Source organism: Triticum aestivum, chromosome 2D, assembly GCF_018294505.1.
Source record: "Triticum aestivum cultivar Chinese Spring chromosome 2D, IWGSC CS RefSeq v2.1, whole genome shotgun sequence".
Classification (NCBI taxonomy): Eukaryota; Viridiplantae; Streptophyta; class Magnoliopsida; order Poales; family Poaceae; genus Triticum; species Triticum aestivum.
The window spans coordinates 213,835,790-213,855,570 of NC_057799.1; positions in this window are offsets into that span (position 1 = coordinate 213,835,790).

A 19,781-nucleotide genomic window follows, 5' to 3' on the forward strand; every position below is an offset into this window, starting at 1 on the left:
GAAGTGGCTGCACCCCCCGCATTATACATATTGACATAACTTCGATTATTGTCAATCCTGATTTGGCCAGCGTCCTTATCCGGCCCATCAGGTAAAGGACTTCTCCGTTATCTTCCTCCTGGGGGCTCCGAGGGCGCCAGCCGCGCTGTTTCTTCAAGGGAGCGTTGTCGAACTCAGGAAGGCCCATCCGAATAGGGTCCGGAATCGGGACGTCCTCCATATAAAACCTCTCCGAAGGCCAGTCTTCGGATGTCTTCTTCGGAGTACCGGACAGGTATCTGGTCCCGGCGATGCGCCATATTTTGGCTCCGCCCACTTGATATATTGACGCCTCCTGTGTACGGGGTACGAGGCAGAATAGCCTCTTCCATAGCTCGAAATGATCTTCGCAGCCCAAAAACAGCTCACAAAGGGCGACATAGCCAGCGATGTGTAATATGGAGGCGGGAGTAAAATTATGCAGCTGGAGGCCGTAGAACACCAGGAGCCCGCGAAGGAACGGATGGATTGGAAATCCAAGTCCCCTTAATAAGTAAGGGACAAGGCATACCCGCTCCCCCACAAATGGATTGGGAAAGCTCTCCGCTTGCTCCCCGCCATTATAAGTGGCTAGTCCAGCTCAGACGGGGACCATATATGCAGGAGGGAGAAACCCCTGGGTCTGTAACTCTACTAACTGTCTATGGGAGATAGAACACTTCTTCCAGTTGCCTGGCTTAGGGCTACGGGAGCGAGAGGAGGAGCTACGATGGCCGGCCATGATGGAATGGACTTTTCCGAGCATGCTCTGATGGATACTCGCGGTGGAAGGATGGTGTGATCTGGATCTAAGGATCCTCGGCTCTTTAAATAGACGATTTACTCACATGGCTAGGGTGGCAAATGTAAAAACGCCCTGGCTTCTCGCGTTCGCTCGACACATGGAAGAGAGCCATTATTAGGCGTGGAAGCCAAGGAGTGCAAACATTTATGGGAAGCCGGACACTACTCAACAGGTACTCAGGATTTGGAGAAGAACTCGCCTTGCAATGCCGAAGACAATCTGCGTGCCCGACTCATCGTCATTGAAGCCTGGTTCGGGGGCTACTGAGGGAGTCCTGGATTAGGGGGTCCTCGGACAGCCGGACTATATACTTCTGCCGGACTGTTGGATTATGAAGATACAAGAGTCAAAACTTCGTCCCGTGTCCGGATGGGACTCTCCTTTGCGTGGAAGGCAAGCTTGGCAATACGGATATGTAGATCTCCTCCCTTGTAACCGACTCTGTTTAACCCTAGCCCCCTCAAGTGTCTATATAAACTGAAGGGTTTAGTCCGTAGGACAACAACAATCATACTCATAGGCTAGCTTCTAGGGTTTAGCCTCTACGATCTCGCGGTAGATCAACTCTAGTAATACTCATATCATCAAGATCAATCAAGCAGGAAGTAGGGTATTACCTCCATCGAGAGGGCCCGAACCTGGGTAAACATTGTGTCCCCCGCCTCCTGTTACCATCCGCCTTAGACGCACAGTTCGGGACCCCCTACCCGAGATCCGCCAGTTTTGACACCGACACCCGCGAGGAAGCCTGCCAGGGTCCAGCTGGAAAGCTGCCGAAGTAGCCGGAGGCACCACCCCCACCTCTGCTCCCAACTCCCCGGCAAATCACCTTGCCAGAAAGGAGGTGCAAATGCATATGGTGCTGCCGCCAACTGATGGTGACGGTCCGGCTGATGCTCAGCCGGAGTCAGAGGCGTCACCCTCCCAATCGGTGTCGTCGTCATCACCGTCACTATCCTCCTTGTCGCTCTCACTTGAGGAGGAGCTTTCGTCGTTGGTCGAGCTCTCCGCATAGCACCCTAAGCGAGCACCCGAGCTCCCAAACACCTTGACAGAAAGGAAACCGTCCTCCATTACCTGAAAATGGAGGACGTGCCCTTCCGACAAGCTATGGGCACGGTCAAAAGTCTTCCAACCTTGACGGAAGTACATGACATGAGGGGCAGGGAAGTCTACATCCACTCGTGTGATGCCATTCCCATAGCCCCTCATGTGCAGTCTCAGTGATCGCGGCTGCTCAAGCTCCATCACCCTTGCGAGTGGAGTAGGAAGGCAGAGGTGACCATGTGGGGGCTTGTTCAGTCTGATGATGAAATCCAGAGGCTGGTTGTCGGGACCCTGATTCTAAGTCACACCGATCTAGCATGCAACACCTCATATCACTTTGCAGCCTCACGCACGGTACTCCCACGGGTGTGGCCTTACCATGGCCCGGTACCGTTTGCGCCTTTTGGCTCACGTATATGACAATGTCGCTAGCATCCATATGACAGAGAACTCGGGCCGACATGGCTAGTCGTGAACCCAAAGCGGCACTAACGTATCGGGACAGGCATACATGAATCAACATCGAACGTGTCGGTCAGCAGCGTGTGAATCCGGGCTGTAGCACTGGGCTAACAGGACTCCGGGAACCCGGGCTGTAGCAGGCTAGGCAGGACTCCGGATGTCACCACGTGACATTTCCCCGAAGGGACAGACACAGGAACGATGTGAAACACATGCCGGCCAGTCAAGTGTCCAGAGCTGTAGTGCTGGGCTAGCAGGACTCGGGTGAACCGGGCTGTAGCGGACTACTATGGCTCAAGGAGGCACTAGACTACATTTCCCCATAAGAGAGGCTGCCAAGGATAAACAACTAGATTGTCGGATCCCACACATAGCAATACACGTTACACGTACGCATAACATGCAAGTATGTGCTGTACAACATGGCATCACAACATAACGCGAACTCATATAGATAAAAGGCCCAGAAGAGCCACATAGCATTAAGTACAAACAGGGGTCACATGACCCATCATTCAGAGCATACAAGCAACGGAAGCATTACATGTCTGAGTACAGACAACCACAAAAGAAAAAGGCTGAGAAGCCTGACTATCTACAAGACCCTCCCAAGGGTGCAAGATCGTAGCTGAGGTACAAGCTACTCGTCGAAGTCCAAGCGGAACTACTAGTAAGACCGAAGTCTCCGCTGCAAAAACATAAATAAAGCAACATGAGTACAAAGGTACTCAGCAAGACTTACATCAGATCCTATCATACATGCATTTGTATCAAGAAGGTAGTGTGGGGTTTAGTTGCAGCAAGCCAGCTTTGACTCAGTGGCTATCCTGTTCTACGACTACGAGAAACTTCTTTGAGGTAAGAAGGCGCACACGAGTCCACTCATCACCACCTCAATACACCACTATGGATCCATTCCCGTCTCACTACGAGAAGCCATCCATAGCACTCACACTTATCTTGAGCATTTTAGAGTATCCACTTCAAGTTGTCTATGTACCACGTAAGCATCCAAGAAGTCCATAACCGAGGACACGGCTAGTCGAATAGATCATGATAACCCTGCAGGGGTGTACTGCGTCACACACGCTCTCGCCACTTACCGCCATGTACACGTCATGTACCTCGGCAACCTTCAAGCGGAAGCCTGGCGAGGGTGTCGGCCACGACCTGACTAACCACACAAGACTCTAGTCCAGGTTTATCGCCTATTCGGGTTCCATCCGCAAGGAGATCCGGCCGGGGTGTCGCTCACGGCCCCAAACGATGTGTGCAGGGTTCCCGAGCCCACCATCCGGGTGCCACTCGGTACACCAGGCCACGTGTGCCTAGTCTGTCCCAAGCCCACCCTGCCGGGTGCCACTCGGTAGAAAAATAGCACTACCTACAAACACCAGAAACTAGTTGCAACTCCTGGACAGAGATCAAGTTGGTTAATAAGTCGAGAGGGGTCGAGTTACCGGAACCCAATGTGTGGTAGTAGCTAGTCATTGGACAACTTACACAGAACTCGGTTCTTAAGGACGGTCCCAATGAGACAACCCACCATGTACTCCTACATGGCCTCTCACCGCTACCTTTACCAAATCGTGTTCACACGCTTAACTCTCGGCACCAGAACATATCGTAACACTCCAATTCATTCCCAATGAACCAGACCTGACACAACTCTAAGCAATAGCAGGCAAGGCATGGTAGGAACCAACATGGCTCAATCAACTCCTACACATGCTAGTGGGTTTCAACTATTTACTGTGGCAATGACAGGTCATGCAGAGGAATGGGTTCAACTACCGCAGCATAAAGTAGCAGTTGGATCGTTGTTGTCCTAATGCAGTGAAAGAGAGCAGGAGCGAGAGAGTAGGTTTGTATCGGAATGAACAAAGGGGGTTTGCTTGCCTGGTAGATCAACAGGGTGGCACTGCTCCTCAGACAGGTACTCTGGAACACTCTCCGGAGCAGGACCTATCGAGAAGGAACGGTGTCGACAATCAAAACACAATCATATGCAACAATATGATGCATGAATATGGCATGAATATGTGATGTATTTTGAGCCAATGCATTTAGCATTCAACTTGGAAGAGATCCATTTGAACCAAAGCTTCAAATGCAACTCTAATTTAAGTCCTTATATATGCCATTTATATGTTTTCACTTATACAGTAGGTATAAGTTGGTTTGTCATGCATGAAACTAGTACAGATGGATAGATTGCATTTTTCTGATAATTTTTCATATATAAATTATTTAAATCTGAGCTACGGTTGAATTTCTATGATTTTTAGAAGTTTTTGAACATTTTCTAGAATTTCCTGATTTAATTTAAATCCAGAAAGTCCTTTACTGCGTCAGCATGACGTCATCGCTGCGTCAGCAGGTCAACGGGCTGGCCAGGGTCAAATCAGACCGGCGGAGCCCACTGGTCAGTGAGACAGGGGTTAATCCCGGTCAAACCCATCATTGACTGGGGTTTGACCAGTGGTTGGGCCCACTGTCAGTGCCTATTAGGGGGTGCTTAGCTGGTAGTGGTTAGCACTGATGGCGTCCACGTCGGCACGCCGGAGTTTGGCCGGCGGCGACCTCAAACCGCGGCGGAAGATGGCCGGAAACATGCTAGGGGCTGCAGTTTGTCGCTCGAGAGGCACCGGGCATGAGCTCTTGCTCTCGCGCATCTGATGGACCAGACGGGAGGTCACGGGGCGGCCGGAATCCCGCCGGCGACGAGGTTCAACGGCGACAGAGCCACGGCGTTGTGCGGGACGAGTCTACGGTGCACCATTTCCACCACTGGGCAGTGCTACGGACTCCTGCGAGCTCAACTAGCACGGCTGTAAGCTCAAAAGCGGGCGGAGGCGGCTGTTGCCACGACAATGACATGGCAGGGCGGCGGCGAGCCTCGGGCACGGCGGCGCTAGCGCTAGAGGACGTGCGGGGCGACGGGGATAGGGGCGAAACGAAGAGGGGCTCACCCCGCGTAGTTTGGAGACGTCAGCGAGCTCGGGGGAGGCCGGACGGCGACTAATCGACGTCGGCGATCCAGGGCGGCGGAGGAGGAAGATGGTGATGTTGCCGGCGATGCAGGGCCTCCGGGCATGCGTGGCTCGATCGTGAAGATGAGGGGGACAATGGCGGAGCTCTGGGACACGACGGAGGTGCGAGGGGATGGAGGGGAGCGCGGGGCAGCGAACGGCGGCGACCGGCGCGTTCGGGCGTCGCGGGAGAGAGCGGGAGAGAGGCGCAGGAGAGAGGGAGTGAGTCCTGGAGGGGTCGTGGCGTCGTCCAGGCGACCGAGGCGTCGAGGGAGGGGAGGGCAGGCAGGCAGCTGCCGTGGCGCGCATGCGCGCGGCGTGCGGCGACCACGCGCCCTGTCCCTCTGGCGCGAGGAGGGGGACGACTGGCGCTGGCCAGTCAGCTGGGCTGGCCTGCTGGGCCGGGCCAGGCCGCACAGTGCCAGGCCGCAGGTAAGCTCCCTTTTCCTATTTCTTTTTCTTTTCTAATTTTCTGACATTTGTTTGGTTTAATAAAAATACTAAACCATTTTATTTACTTATGCCAATTTTTATAGGGGCTAGTGGTATTATTCCAGAACTCCTCAACAAATGGCATAATTTTTGGACAATATTTTATATATATAACAATATATATCCAAAGCAAATAATTACTGCATTAATTCCAAATGCCCAACATAAATATTTATGATCTCCTAAAAATATTGGTTTGGTTTTTATCTCTGTCCAATATTTTCAGAGAGCAACATGAACATTTTCTTGGACCCTTTTGGAGCAATTTTTATCTGGGTCATTTCCAGAAATGATTCTGAGGGTTTCACAGATCCCCATTTCAAATTTAAATGAAATTTAGACATGATGCACACATGACTAGCTAGTCTAGGTCATACCAGAACTAGGGACGTGACAACTCGCCCCCACTTGAAAGAATCTCGTCCCGAGATTCAGGGGTCGATGGAAAGAAGGTGGGGTACTCCAGTCGAAGACGATCTTCTCGCTCCCAAGTAGCTTCTCTCTCAGAATGATGAGACCACTGAACCTTGAGAAACTTGATGTTCTGACGTCGGGTGACACGCTCTGCTTGATCAAGAATGCGAATAGGGTACTCTCGATATGTGAGGTTATCTTGGAGATCAAGCGTTTCATGGTCCACTCCGCGGATGGGATCCGAGAAGCAACGCCTGAGTTGAGAGACGTGGAAGACATCATGGACTCGATAAAGATGTGGGGGTAGTTCTAACTGGTAGGCAACCTCTCCTCGTTTAGCGAGAATGCGAAAAGGACCAATGTAACGAGGAGCCAACTTGCCCTTGATACCGAAACGATGGGTACCCTTTAGGGGAGTAACCCGAAGGTAAGCCTTGTCGCCAACTTCATAAGCCACTTCCTTATGACGACGGTCATACTGGCTCTTTTGACGAGACTGGGCTGTTTTCAAATTCTCACGAATGATGCGAACTTGCTCTTCTGCTTCCTGGATCATGTCCGGTCCAAAGAATTGTCTTTCACCGGTTTCTGACCAGTTCAAAGGTGTTCGACATCTTCGTCCATACAGAATCTCGAAAGGAGCTTTCTTAAGACTGGATTGATAGCTATTGTTATAAGCAAACTCGGCGAAAGGTAGGCATTTCTCCCAATCCATACCGAATGAGATAACGCAAGCTCTAAGCATGTCTTCGAGAATTTGGTTGACCCTTTCCACCTGACCACTTGATTGAGGGTGGAAAGCGGTACTGAAGGAAAGATGGGTGCCCATGGCAGTTTGGAAACTCTCCCAGAAATGAGAAGTGAAGAGACTACCACGGTCTGAATTGATCTCTAGTGGAACACCATGAAGTGACACTATTCGAGAAATATATAAGTCAGCGAGCTGACTAGCAGTGATACTCTCTCGAACAGGTAGGAAGTGAGCCACTTTGGAAAGACGATCAATGACTACGAAGATAGCGTTATTCCCTTTCTTGGTCCTGGGAAAGCCGGTGATGAAGTCCATACCAACTTTATCCCATTTCCACTCAGGAATGGCTAAAGGTTGAAGGGTGCCAGCAGGTCTTTGATGCTCTGCCTTAACGCGACGACAAACGTCACAATTAGCTATGAACTCAGCAATTTCTCTCTTCATCCTAGTCCACCAGAACCTCTGGCGTAGGTCCTGATACATCTTAGTACTACCGGGATGAATCGTGAGAGGAGATTCATGAGCCTCCTTAAGGATCAGTTGCCGAAGATGTTGCTTCTTGGGAACTACTAGACGGTTCTCGAAGAGAACAACACCTCGATCATCTATAGAAAAACTACCAGCAATACCCTTGGCAATGTTTCTCTTGATCCGGGTAATCCCCGTATCATGCTTCTGGGCTTCTATGATATGATCCACAAGAGTAGGCTTCGCCACCAGGGTAGAAAGGAATCCTTGAGGAGCAATGTGAAGGTTAAGCTTACAGAATTCCTCATGGAGAAGTGGTTGGCCCTGCTGCAACATAAGATTGTTGCAATAGGACTTACGACTTAGCGCATCAGCCATGACATTGCCCTTGCCTGGGGTGTAGGTAATCCCTAAGTCGTAATCTGAGATCAACTCCAACCAACGTCTTTGTCTAAGGTTCAAATCTGGTTGGGTGAAAATATACTTGAGACTCTGGTGATCGGTGTAAATCTCGCAACGTTTACCGAGAAGGTAATGTCGCCATGTCTTAAGTGCATAGACTACGGCTGCAAGCTCTAGATCATGTGTAGGATAATTCTCCTCATGTGGATGCAACTGTCGAGATGCATAGGCAATCACATGACGATCCTGCATAAGAATGCAACCTAGTCCCTGTCGTGAGGCGTCGCAGTAGATAACAAAGTCTTTAGTGAAATCCGGTGGCACAAGTATGGGGGCAGAAGTCAGGCGTCTTTTCAGTTCCTGAAAACTGTATTCACACTGTGGGGACCACTCAAACTTTTTATCCTTCTTGAGAAGTTCCGTGAGGGGTTTGGCTACTTTGGAGAAGTTTTCAACGAAGCGGCGACAATAACTGGCTAGACCAAGGAAACTCCTAACTTGTTTAACTGTTTCAGGTGGAGTCCAATCAAGAACGGCCTGAACTCTCTCAGGATTGACAGCAATGCCCTTACCAGAGATCACGTGGCCTAGGTAGGTCACTTCTGGCAACCAAAATTCGCACTTGGAGAACTTGGCATAAAGGCGGTGCTCTCTGAGTTTTTCTAACACAAGTCTAAGATGTTCGGCATGCTCTTCCTCGTTCTTCGAGTAGATAAGGATATCATCGAGGTAAACCACGACGAACTTATCTAAGTACTCCATGAAGATCGAGTTCATCAAGCGGGAGAAGGTAGCTGGAGCATTGGTTAGACCAAAAGACATGACGGTGTACTCGTACTGGCCATAACGAGTGACAAAAGCCGTCTTAGGAATGTCCCCGTTTCTAATCTTGATTTGGTGGTAGCCTAACCTCAAATCCATCTTGGAAAAGACTGAGGATCCAGCGAGTTGATCATACAGGTCATTGATCCTGGGGAGCGGATACTTGTTCTTTATCGTGACCAAATTAACGGGACGATAATCTACAACCATCCGGTCCGTACCATCCTTCTTCTTGACGAAGAGGACGGGGCAAGCCCAGGGAGAAGAACTAGGTCGGATGAAACCCTTTTGCAAGGACTCATCAAGTTGTTTCTTAAGCTCAGCTAGTTCTAAAGGTGCCATCTTGTAAGGTCTCCTAGAAATTGGGGCGGTTCCTGGGATAAGGTCTATGACAAACTCTACATCCCTGTCAGGTGGAATACCTGGCAGTTCTTCTGGAAAGACATCCGGAAAGTCACGGACTACCGGGATATCTTCAAGGTCTGGAAGAGGACTGGCATTAAGAGAATAGAGTTGACGCTTTGCAACTCTGGTGGAAACAGTGACTAACCTGCCAGATGGGTGTGTGAGTTGAACAGACCTGGTGTAACAATCAATCTTGGCATGATGAGCTGTCATCCAGTCCATACCCAAGATGATGTTAATGTCTGTAGACTTGAGGGCTATAAGTGAGGCAAGGAATACAAGTCTGTCAACAAGGATTTCATTACCATGGCTTATTCTGGTAGTTTGCCATCTAGACCCTGGAGTTTGGATTTCAAGTGGAGTTGGCATATCACAAAACGACATGTCGTGCAAACGGGCATAGCCTTCAGAGATGAAGGAGTGAGATGCTCCAGTATCGAATAGAACCGAAGCTGGATGGCAATTGACAAGGAGTGTACCAAGAACGACATCCGGATCATCATGAGCGTCTTTAGCTGAGACGTGATGCACACGTCCACGCTCAGTGGGAGCTGACTTGACACTGATCATCTTGCGTGATGGCTTACCACTGCCAACAGACTTCTCAGACAGGGGTGGGGCATAGTTAGTTTGAGAGCATTCACGTGCATAGTGTCCTGGCTTCCCGCATGTGAAGCAAGTCCCTGAAGTTGGACGTGGACCTGCATTGACAAGCGGTCTACCAATAGGCCTGGGTGGAGCATACTGCTGGACTGGGTGAGGCGCCACATAAGATGGCCTCGGTGCATATCCAGGTGGAAGAGCGGAGTTCGGAACCCAAATCCGGCGCTTATGAGAACTAGAACCAGAGGAAGAAACCAAATCACGGGTGTGCTTACGAGACTCCTCGTATGTGAGCTGAGCTGTCTCCGCATTAATGGCCTTGTTCACAAGAGCCTGGAATGTATTGCAATGGTGCAAGTGGAGATCACGACGCAACTTGGGGTTGAGACCCTTCCGGAACCTAGCCTGCTTCTTAGCGTCCGTGGACACTTCTTCTGTAGCATAGCGGGCGAGGTTCTCAAACTCTCTACTGTAAGCATCAACAGCCATCTTACCCTGGGTGAAACTACAGAACTCTTCTCTCTTGCGGTCAATGAGAGCCTGAGGAATGTGATGCTCGCGAAAAGCCTCAGTGAAATCTCTCCAGGTCGGTATCTGGCCAGCTGGAAACATAGCCTCATAGTTCTGCCACCAAAGACTAGCAGGACCTTCCAGGTGATATGCAGCATAAGTGACCTTGTCACCTTCAGCTACGTTCGCAGAACGCAACTTGTGTGTGATACTACGGAGCCAGTCATCTGCATCGAGTGGTTCAATGGAATGATGGAAGGTAGGTGGTTTCAAACCAATGAAATCATAGATGGTCGCTGACTCTTTGCACTGGGGTGCGGTGTTCTCCTCGATACGTGCTAACAAGCGGTTAGACTCGTGCTTGTTCCTCTCCATCTCTAACATAAACTCTGCCAACGAAGGCTGGTCGGGAGGATCCTCCTCATCCCTACCACCTCCGTGGTTCAGGCAACAAGCAACAGAACTTCGGTTAACTGACGACATCCTGAGAAGCGGAACCAAGGACGAGGTCAACAACAACTATAGGATGCAACATGTAGCATAAGAAAATTTAGTATCTCTCAAACTCCTAGGACAAATCCGGCAGCATAACGGCAGTAAAATGCTCAAAATGAGACATTCCGCAAAGGGCGGGGTAGCACCATACTCAACATCGTCACTCAAGGTTCTGAGATATTACTAAACAGGCTACACTGGAGGTACTCAAACTGGGATATGACTCTGATCAACCAATCCTAAGAGACTACGGAGTAGTAACACGTGATCCTGATAGACAGAAGAGGAAGCCTAGTTCCTTAACCCCGTAGGAAAGATAGGATGACTCAGATCAGAAGGGCATGAGGTAAAAGAAGTAAAAGAGCCTTACGTTCCCTTCCACAATCAATTCCCTTACATAACTAAAGAATTTCTAGACTCAACTTCGACCAGGTTGGCTTGGAAATCCTACAGGCAGTCAGGCTCTGATACCAAAGCTGTCGGGACCCCGATTCTAAGTCACACCGATCTAGCATGTAACACCTCATATCACTTTGCAGCCTCACGCACGGTACTCCCACGGGTGTCGCCTTACCATGGCCCGGGACCGTTTGCGCCTTTTGGCTCACGTATATGACAATGTCGCTAGCATCCATATGACAGAGAACCCGGGCCGACATGGCTAGTCGTGAACCCAAAGCGGCACTAACGTATGGGGACAGGCATACATGAATCAACATCGAACGTGTCGGTCAGCAGCGTGTGAATCCGGGCTGTAGCACTGGGCTAACAGGACTCCGGGAACCCGGGCTGTAGCAGGCTAGGCAGGACTCCGGATGTCACCGCGTGACATTTCCCCGAAGGGACAGACACAGGAACGATGTGAAACACATGCCGGCCAGTCAAGTGTCCAGAGCAGTAGTGCTGGCTAGCAGGACTCCGGTGAACCGGGCTGTAGCGGACTACTATGGCTCAAGGAGGCACTAGACTACATTTCCCCATAAGAGAGGCTGCCAAGGATAAACCACTAGATTGTCGGATCCCACACATAGCAATACACGTTACACGTACGCATAACATGCAAGTATGTGCTGTACAACATGGCATCACAACATAACGCGAACTCATATAGATAAAAGGCCCAGAAGAGCCACATAGCATTAAGTACAAACAGGGGTCACATGACCCATCATTCAGAGCATACAAGCAACGGAAGCATTACATGTCTGAGTACAGACAACCACAAAAGAAAAAGGCTGAGAAGCCTGACTATCTACAAGACCCTCCCAAGGGTGCAAGATCGTAGCTGAGGTACAAGCTACTCGTCGAAGTCCAAGCGGAACTACTAGTAAGACCGAAGTCTCCGCTGCAAAAACATAAATAAAGCAACATGAGTACAAAGGTACTCAGCAAGACTTACATCAGATCCTATCATACATGCATTTGTATCAAGAAGGTAGTGTGGGGTTTAGTTGCAGCAAGCCAGCTTTGACTCAGTGGCTATCCTGTTCTACGACTACGAGAAACTTCTTTGAGGTAAGAAGGCGCACACGAGTCCACTCATCACCACCTCAATACACCACTATGGATCCATTCCCGTCTCACTACGAGAAGCCATCCATAGCACTCACACTTATCTTGAGCATTTTAGAGTATCCACTTCAAGTTGTCTATGTACCACGTAAGCATCCAAGAAGTCCATAACCGAGGACACGGCTATTCGAATAGATCATGATAACCCTGCAGGGGTGTACTGCGTCACACACGCTCTCGCCACTTACCGCCATGTACACGTCATGTACCTCGGCAACCTTCAAGCGGAAGCCTGGCGAGGGTATCGGCCACGACCTGACTAACCACACAAGACTCTAGTCCAGGTTTATCGCCTATTCGGGTTCCATCCGCAAGGAGATCCGGCCGGGGTGTCGCTCACGGCCCCAAACGATGTGTGCAGGGTTCCCGAGCCCACCATCCGGGTGCCACTCGGTACACCAGGCCACGTGTGCCTAGTCTGTCCCAAGCCCACCCTGCCGGGTGCCACTCGGTAGAAAAATAGCACCACCTACAAACACCAGAAACTAGTTGCAACTCCTGGACAGAGACCAAGTTGGTTAATAAGTCGAGAGGGGTCGAGTTACCGGAACCCAATGTGTGGTAGTAGCTAGTCATTGGACAACTTACACAGAACTCGGTTCTTAAGGACGGTCCCAATGAGACAACCCACCATGTACTCCTACATGGCCTCTCACCGCTACCTTTACCAAATCGTGTTCACACGCTTAACTCTCGGCACCAGAACATATCGTAACACTCCAATTCATTCCCAATGAACCAGACCTGACACAACTCTAAGCAATAGCAGGCAAGGCATGGTAGGAACACAACATGGCTCAATCAACTCCTACACATGCTAGTGGGTTTCAACTATTTACTGTGGCAATGACAGGTCATGCAGAGGAATGGGTTCAACTACCGCAGCATAAAGTAGCAGTTGGATCGTTGTTGTCCTAATGCAGTGAAACAGAGCAGGAGCGAGAGAGTAGGTTTGTATCGGAATGAACAAAGGGGGTTTGCTTGCCTGGTAGATCAACAGGGTGGCACTGCTCCTCAGACAGGTACTCTGGAACACTCTCCGGAGCAGGACCTATCGAAAAGGAACGGTGTCGACAATCAAAACACGATCATATGCAACAATATGATGCATGAATATGGCATGAATATGTGATGTATTTTGAGCCAATGCATTTAGCATTCAACTTGGAAGAGATCCATTTGAACCAAAGCTTCAAATGCAACTCTAATTTAAGTCTTTATATATGCCATTTATATGTTTTCACTTATACAGTAGGTATAAGTTGGTTTGTCATGCATGAAACTAGTACAGATGGATAGATTGCATTTTTCTGATAATTTTTCATATATAAATTATTTAAATCTGAGCTACGGTTGAATTTCTATGATTTTTAGAAGTTTTTGAACATTTTCTAGAATTTCCTGATTTAATTTAAATCCAGAAAGTCCTTTACTGCGTCAGCATGACGTCATCACTGCGTCAGCAGGTCAACGGGCTGGCCAGGGTCAAATCAGACCGGCGGAGCCCACTAGTCAGTGAGACAGGGGTTAATCCCGGTCAAACCCATCATTGACTGGGGTTTGACCAGTGGTTGGGCCCACTGTCAGTGCCTATTAGGGGGTGCTTAGCTGGTAGTGGTTAGCACTGATGGCGTCCACGTCGGCACGCCGGAGTTTGGCCGGCGGCGACCTCAAACTGCAGCAGAAGATGGCCGGAAACATGCTAGGGGCTGCGGTTTGTCGCTCAGAGGCACCGGGCATGAGCTCTTGCTCTCGCGCATCTGATGGACCAGACGGGAGGTCACGGGGCGGCCGGAATCCCGCCGGCGACGAGGTTCAACGGCGACAGAGCCACGGCGTTGTGCGGGACGAGTCTACGGTGCACCATTTCCACCACTGGGCAGTGCTAAGGACTCCTGCGAGCTAAACTAGCACGGCTGTAAGCTCAAAAGCGGGCGGAGGCGGCTGTGGCCACGACAATGACATGGCAGGGCGGCGGCGAGCCTCAGGCACGGCGGCGCTAGCGCTAGAGGATGTGCGGGGCGACAGGGATAGGGGCGAAACGAAGAGGGGCTCACCCCGCGTAGTTTGGAGACGTCAGCGAGCTCGGGGGAGGCCGGACGGCGACTAATCGACGTCGGCGATCCAGGGCGGCGGAGGAGGAAGATGGTGATGTTGCCGGCGATGCAGGGCCTCCGGGCTTGCGTGGCTCGGTCGTGAAGATGAGGGGGACGATGGCGGAGCTCTGGGACACGACGGAGGTGCGAGGGAATGGCGGGGAGCGCGGGGCAGCGAACGGCGGCGACCGGCGCGTTCGGGCGTCGCGGGAGAGAGCGGGAGAGAGGCGCAGGAGAGAGGGAGTGAGGCCTGGAGGGGTCGTCGTGTCGTCCAGGCGACCGAGGCGTCGAGGGAGGGGAGGGCAGGCAGGCAGGTGCCGTGGCGCGCATGCGCGCGGCGTGCGGCGACCATGCGCCCTGTCCCTCTGGCGCGAGGAGGGGGACGACTGGCGCTGGCCAGTCAGCTGGGCTGGCCTGCTGGGCCGGGCCAGGCCGCACAGTGCCAGGCCGCAGGTAAGCTCCCTTTTCCTATTTCTTTTTCTTTTCTAATTTTCTAACATTTGTTTGGTTTAATAAAAATACTAAACCATTTTATTTACTTATGCCAATTTTTATAGGGGCTAGTTGGTATTATTCCAGAACTCCTCAACAAATGGCATAATTTTTGGACAATATTTTATATATATAACAATATATATCCAAAGCAAATAATTACTGCATTAATTCCAAATGCCCAACATAAATATTTATGATCTCCTAAAAATATTGGTTTGGTTTTTATCTCTGTCCAATATTTTCAGAGAGCAACATGAACATTTTCTTGGACCCTTTTGGAGCAATTTTTATCTGGGTCATTTCCAGAAATGATTCTGAGGGTTTCACACATCCCCATTTCAAATTTAAATGAAATTTAGACATGATGCACACATGACTAGCTAGTCTAGGTCATACCAGAACTAGGGACGTCACACTGGTCTACGATGTGGCCTTCCAGTGGAGGAGGAGCCTCTGGCAGGGGCGCGGGCAGAGGACTACCCCGTCCTCCTCCTCCCCGGGCGCCCGGACGGCCCCGGCCTCGTCCCCTCCCTCCTCCTGTCGTAGCAGGTTCCACTCCCACATTCTTAGGAGGAGGAGGGAGACGCTGTCAAGTAGAGGCTCTCGTCTCCGCCATTGGGGTGCCACCACATCCTCGCCCTCTCCTCATGACGAGCGAAGAAGAGTTTGAAGAAAGGGAGATGGAAAGTGTGTGAACAAACTCACCACTCCTATCCCCTTTTCTAATAGAACGAGGCAGGGGGCTAGCCCCTCATTCAAAAGGCGGCCGACCCACTCCTCCAATACGGCTTCCCTGCACCTGCAACGGCCCAATGAATCAGAGCTGTCCCTCTGCGCCAATCAGCGACGCCCAGTTTTCTGTCATGGCGCCCGTTTCCGCACCCTTCGCATGCACCACCTACCCCACGCAATGCATGCGGTACACATGGCGGATGCACCTGAGGCGGGAGGAGAGTGGAATGGCAGTTTCCACCGGTGTTCGTGGGGCATGGGCAATCCATGGGCCACGTTCTGGTTTTTTCCATAACGCTCAGCTTCACGCACGGGAAAACCGGAAACTGGCCCGGACTCAAGGTAATGAAGAAGCTAAGAATATCTCAAGGGGCCAGCCACTTCCACGCCCCTGCCCATGCACTGGTTAGGGCCTACCCCGACAACGCCCGACAGCGCATTCGGGCCAGGCCCGGGGGCTCCTGTCAATGCAACAAACCCTGTGTCTGTTGCCTAGACTGTGCACGGGCACGAGAACAAGATCACATAACCAAGATCAAATTGAAGCACAAAGTATCATTTCTTCGAAGGACCAACGTGTAGCACAAGAGGATCAAGACTAGCCAGGGAAGCAAGATATCACTAAGTGACGGGCAGACGAGCCTGGCAAGGATAGGGGTACCCCCCGGAAGCAAGCCTTCGGGTCGTCCCGGTAGGCCTGTCGGGGCTTACGGAAACTGGCCCGGACTCAAGGTAATGAAGAAGCTAAGAATATCTCAAGGGGCCAGCCACTTCCACGCCCCTGCCCATGCACTGGTTAGGGCCTACCCCGACAACGCCCGACAGCGCATTCGGGCCAGGCCTGGGGTTCCTGTCAATGCAACAAACCCTGTGTCTGTTGCCTAGACTGTGCACGGGCACGAGAACAAGATCACATAACCAAGATCAAATTGAAGCACAAAGTATCATTTCTTCGAAGGACCAACGTGTAGCACAAGAGGATCAAGACTAGCCAGGGAAGCAAGATATCACTAAGTGACGGGCAGACGAGCCTGGCAAGGATAGGGGTACCCCCCGGAAGCAAGCCTTCGGGTCGTCCCGGTAGGCCTGTCGGGGCTTACGGAGGCAAATCCACTCCACCGCACCACCTCATCACGACGCACGTCGCCGATCAGTGCGGTGTCAAGCTCCAAAGTGACTAAGTGCCTGCTATTCGCCACATGGCAGCCATTTCCTATGGAAAATACCTCCAAGCGACACCCGTCCTCGGACGTGTCAAGCAAGCAGACGCACTACTGGCAAAACAGCTCGGCAGGGCCTGCCGGGCGAGCTGTGATGTGACGTTGAGCGGCGCATTTAATGCGTTGTGTCAGCTTGCAGAGTTAGGTATGATAGAACTGTTTGTTATCTAACCAGTGCGTAATGACTGATTTTCCACTGTAGTGACCCCTTGATCTATAAAAGTAGGCCCAAGGCAACTGTAGAAAGGGTTGGCTAATTCGGACCCTCACACAAATATACGCGTGTAGCCGTTCTCGCCCTGAGGCAACCCCACCGGGCAAACGTGCTACGATCACCACCATCTTTTCCATCATAAATCCAACAAAGCGGGAGTAGGGTTTTATGCCTCACAGCGGCCCGAACCTAGGTAAAAACTGCCCGCGTGATCTCTGCCATGTTGTTCCATGCTTCTCCGCTCTTTGTGCAACGTGCCAACCCCCCGCGGAACCAATAAGGGGCTCTTGGTCCCATAGGTGGCCGTGGTTTCCCACGACAGCTGTGCAGTCTTGATTTGTAATATATTCTACTGGAGATATTTGGGCGATTTCATTGTTAGCCTTGCCTTCAAAGTGAGTTTTTCTAAGGTGATACCGATATTGTCGCAGAGCAGACTGAAAAACATGAGTTCATGCTTGTTTAGTCGCATCATCTTTTAGATCCAACTTGAACCTCATCTGTTGAAAAAAGAATGTGACTCTTATTAGGAGGAAGCTAGAAAGTATGGGACAGAGCAAGACAATATTAGAAATTGTGATGAATAACATTACTTACGAATAAATGGTTAAGGAAGGAGTTAAACTGGGTATCATCTTTCTCATTCATATACTGGATCCACTTTGGGAGTATACGTGCATGACACCTAACGAGAACGGTTGCCTGTGGTACTAACTTTGCTGGCTCTGTAACATAACGTGGCCTATTTAAACCTACCTCAAAAATGATCTCCATTCTTCCTCCTTTAGATTTTGTTAATCTGTCAAGCATTATCCCTGATGTCTGTTTCCGCTTACACCGTGGTGCTAGTTCAACAATGAATATGGAAAGTGTTAGTGCACATCAAACTATGAGAGTACATATAAAGGAGCATGCAACTGCAACTTGACTCGGTCAGGTACCATCTTGGTGTCGATGCTCGTGAGATTCATCTGATCTTGCCAAGTCCCGTTGTGTCAGCAGTGCTTCGAAATTAGTGTTAGGTGTGAAGGCAGCTTGGGAGTAGGCCAGTTGCAGAGCAATCAAATGAGTAACTCATTGAGATGTCGGTACCGTTGAGGGGATGTTGCAGCTGGTGGAGCAAGTGATATTGTGTTTGTAGATTTAGCAGGGAAGATCCTTTTCTGTTGCACCCAACGAGTAACACCATTCCCTAGTATATTCTTTTCCTTTCTCTTTTTTGACTTTGCCATGTCAACATGTACCGACAACACAAAAGAATAAAATCACTCTTAAGAACTAATTGATGCATGATACAGACAAGCAATACTTTGATATAACACAACCGTTTGAGGATGATGTCATATGTAAGAAAAACAGGACGACATGACATATTCACAGCTATGATGTGTAAACTAAGCAGAAGGATTTTCAAGAAAATAGAAGTAATGCAAGCTACACACCATATGAAAGATGCAACCAATTTCACTCTGCCAATTTAAAAGTGTCTTACCCTGACAAAAAAGTTAAAATTGTCTTGTCGTAAGTGCCATTTAAAAAAATTAGCAACAGTACAACCTATAAATCAATGCAAGATGCAACCACTATCACACTGCCAAGTTAAAAGCGTCCAATCATGAATGATTGATGCGGGATACACAACAACAATACTTTGATGTAAGAACATGGTATGATAGATAGATGTAGTGTATTCTAGACACAAAAAGGCATGTCATATGCACATGTATAATGTATAAACTCAGCAGGTGCAATTTAATCAAAATGGAAGAAATACAAGCTAGACATGCAACATGAAACCAATTATCACACTATCAACTTAGAGCTAGCACCTCCGATGGTTGAGTAGGGGACCTAAACTCATCATATAGACTTGGGACTTCAACTGTAGTAGCAGTAGAAGTGGCAAATCTAGAGAGCTTGCGTTTGCGTTGGTCCGGTGGACCACCAACATCCCCTAACTTACTCTTTGCCTTCCTCTTTTTCTATATTGCCTTCTGAAATCAAAACCACAAGATGATGAATAAAATTAGCTCTGCATAACTGGTTGATGCATGATACAGACTGTCGGTGCAACAAACCCCAGGTGTGTTGCCCAGACTGTACACAGGCTTGGAAGCAAGGTTGCAACAACCAAGTCCAGACCAAGCAAGAAGAGATCAACTCTTTGAGAAATCATGGGGCGGATCAAGAAGATCAAGGCAAGCTAAAGAAGCAAGATGCCACAAAGGAAGCACCTCCCTTGCCGGGCAGGTGAGCCTAACAAGGTCGAGGTTGCCCCGAAGACAAGCCTCAAGACTACCCCCGACAGGCCTGCCAGGCACGATGAGGGCATACTACCCCGCCAAGGCTCCATCGGTCCACCTCACAGCAACGCAAGTCATCGATGGATGTGGTGTCGTGCCCCCAAGTAACTAGGTGGCTTTCATTTGGCACGTGGCAACCACTTTTGAAGGAAATTACCTCCAAATGACACCCATCCAGAGACGTGTAACGCAGGCAGGTGAGAAGGTCGCCGAACGGCCCGGCAAGGCTTGCCGGGCTACGCTATGATGTGACACTAAGCGGCGCATTTAATGCACCCCGTCTTGCCTGCAGAGTTACGTATGATAGCACTATTCGCTATCTAATCAGTAAAAAATGACAGATTTGCCATTGTGGTGACCCATTGATCTATAAAAGGAGGGTTGTGGCAACCATAGAAAGGATTCAGACCCTTGTACACTCAT